Genomic DNA, 3,517 nt, shown 5'->3' on the forward strand with positions numbered 1-3,517 from the left:
GTGACACCTGAGCTCAGTCTTAAAGGCTGAGTAGGTGCTTCAGAGGCAAGGAAGAAGAAGAGCATCCCAAGGAGAGAAAAGGGTGGAGTCAAAACCAGAGACATTAAAAAGTCTTATCACATTTGGGGAACCAAAAGTAGTTTCACAGCACTAGAGAATGCTAAGGATATATTATTATTCAAGTATAAACAAGCATCTTCTTTCTTTACAGCAAACAGATGTAAGACTATGAAATGCAACTGAAAGGTTCAAATATGATCAAGTTGATTTGGTACAAAGATATACAAGGAAGTACCATTTCAAAATTAAATCCGTAACTCAAGCAGCAACATCTTAGAACGGATCAGAGATTTTAAAACATATTTCACATATAAAATTAAGGGAAATAATGAAATTTTGGCAGTAGACCAAAGGTGATTCTCCCTGCATTCATTATCATTGTGTAGTATTTCTATAATGACACTGTCAAAATATATTATTAATATTGGTGATTTACGATACTTCCTCATGCTCACCCACTTGGCCCCTGGGAGAACACACAAAGTAAACATGAGAATGTTTAAAATCAATATTTACTTTGCCTTTAAAAAGAAATGAAGAAATTTACTTTGATCATTTTGGCTGGGCACTGTCATTTTCTATTAGCTTTTTGTTTTTATAACAAAAGGGAAGTTTTGGACACAAAGGATACATCAAGTGAAATGATTTTTGTGAGTGAAGTATGGCTATTCCACAAGAGAAACTAAACCAATAGACTGAGGATAAACCACCATCAGCTGTCGTCACTTAATCAAGTGTGATATACTAGCCACACAAGAAGGAAACAAGGGGAGAAGTCTACTTTGTTTGCTTTCAGCATAAGTGTGCTGCATTGGAGTAACCCAAGCAATTAGGATCAGAGTACTTAGCAGACAGTAGAAATGGTCTAATCTGGACTAAGAAACTGTATTGAATGACTTCTTGTACTTGCTGCTAAGCAAGGTGAAGCTGTAGAGAAAATCCATTAAGAAAAAAAAAAAAAGCTCATGTCTTTTTTAAGTCACTTTCTTTGACGAGTTATTAGAATCCTATAGAATACTGGAATTACCATGCAGTTGAGGTGCATTCCTTGTATCCCGAAAAGCCTGAAAGAAATACAATTGTAAGATGGAGAAAGCCAGGAAGGAATATGCTGATTGACATACAGAACATTTGGAGAATGATAGTTTAGAAATGAACTGAAGGCTTAGAAATCATCTAGCTCCAATATTACAGTCTTTTACTATTGCACCAGGACCTTGTCTGTACTTATCCAGCTTGCTCTCTAACTTGTCCTAATGCCTCTTGTCACATGGTCTTTGCATATGTGGATTTTTCTTTCTGGAATATTCAATATATCACCTCTAACCTTTTCAATTTTTTGCCAAAGCTCATGTATGGCTCCTTGCCCCGAAATTTGTGATATGTTGTTCATCCCATTGCAGACTTTCATTTGCATCTTCTATTTCTCTTTTCTAGCCCTTCCATAGTGTCCTATTCATTTGTGTTTGAAAAGTATCTCTGTTCCCCTCTACACAGTAAGCTTCATGTGAGTAATCGCTTGTCTATTTTGTTGAGCTTGCATCCCCCAGTGCCTGACACATAAAAAGCTCTTTTTAAATTAAGAAGTGCACCTTTTACTCCCATCATAAAACAATACTTCAATGCCCCATATGTTTTTGCTGTTTCATACCATTGTGCTGATTATTCCTTCTAGTTAGAGTATTTTCCCTAATTTTGTCTGGCTGATTTTTCCCCATTCTTCAAGATGAATCTGAATACCTGTGGATATGCTTCTTCATCTCTTGACTAAGTTCCTAGAAGCCCTGCGCTTCCAAATCCTTCTGTATATAACCGTCTAATAGCACCAACATTTTTCTTAACAGCAGAAGTTCTTCAAAAACAACATCCACCAAGGTAATCAACTGGATTAACCAGTCCTTTCAACTCTTCCTGAAATAAACTCTAATACCCATGGGGTGCTGATCATTTTTGACTAGTTGATTGCTCTCTAACAGACCTGCATCCTTTGGCCTCCTTCATTTGAGGTCTACGTTCACCAAGAACCACTGTGTTTGTTTCCATAATTTTGTATGTCAGGGATACTTGTTATTCTAATTACATAATTTAATTAGATTGTACATAACTAAAGAAATGTGACTATGTAATGGAATCTTTTCCATAAAAGAATACATTAAAGTAAGTTGCCAAAAATGAGTCAATCATTTGTTATGATCAAGGCTGATGTAAAAGACTGGGAAAAAATTGTTTTAAATCTAGACATCTGTACTCACATTGCTTCACAAGTGCCTAGATTCTCTCTCCCCATTAAAGAAATCAAAACTGGAAATGTATAATGACAGAAAACTCTAATTAGCAACCCTCATTAAAATGTCTACATTAAAATAATATGTTGAAAGCAACCTAAATGTCAATCAATGGATGTGTAGATTTTTTAAGATGTGGTATATACATACAATGGAATATTACTCAGCCTTAAAAAGAAAGAAAATGTTCACACATGCTGCAATATGGATGAAACTTGAAGGCATTATGCTAAGTGGAATAACCCAGTAACAGAAGGTTATAGATTATATAATTTCACTCATATAAATAATCAAACTTACAATGACCGAAAATAGAATGGTGGTTTCCAAGGGCAAAGGAAAACCATGGAGTTATTGTTCAATGGGTACAGAGTTTCCATTTGGGACGATAAAAATGTCCTGGAGATGAATGGTGGTGATGTTTTCACAACAAGGCGAATATATTCATGCTGCTCAACTGTACATTTTATAATAGCTAAAATAGCAAATTTTATATCATGTGTATTTTACCACAATTTAAAAATAAATTAATAATAATAGTGTGTTGACGGAAACTTTTATAATGCCTCACTTTGACTCCATTTTATGAATCAAGTAACTGTTGGTCTCCATCATAGTGGATGAGTAGGCTTCTATTACAGTAGCTTTTTTACCTGTCTCTCATCCTCGGCATACAGGAAGCCACAATGAGCAGAAACTGTTTCTTTCATCACCATCTACAGACTTCTATGTTTCCTGAAATTTAGTAATTGATCAATAAATGTTCACTGAAGGAATGAATGGACAAATGCTGTTATTTTGCTGCCGAGGGAATAGAAGCTTAGAAAAGCTAAGATCACACAGCTGGATAGTGGCATTAATGCGACAGTATTTCAAATTCCATGGACCAGAATTATACCTTTTTTATTCAATTTGAAAAATGTACATTAGAACGCTACTACATGCCAATACTGTGTTAAAGATTAAAGATACAAAGATGAAACATATCTAGTTTGTGATCACTGCTATATTTTGCTTTAAGAAAACTGCATTAAACACTCAGAATTACGTATCGGTGAAACCTCCAGGAGAAAGACTGGCAGGTGGGTTGCTCCTCTCACTCCAGTCAGAATGGTGATTATTAAAAGTCAGGAAACAACAGATACTGGAAAGGTTGTGGAGAAACAGGAACA

The sequence above is a fragment of the Colobus angolensis genome, unplaced genomic scaffold (assembly GCF_000951035.1).
Source record: "Colobus angolensis palliatus isolate OR3802 unplaced genomic scaffold, Cang.pa_1.0 Scaffold3, whole genome shotgun sequence".
Taxonomy (NCBI): domain Eukaryota; kingdom Metazoa; phylum Chordata; class Mammalia; order Primates; family Cercopithecidae; genus Colobus; species Colobus angolensis.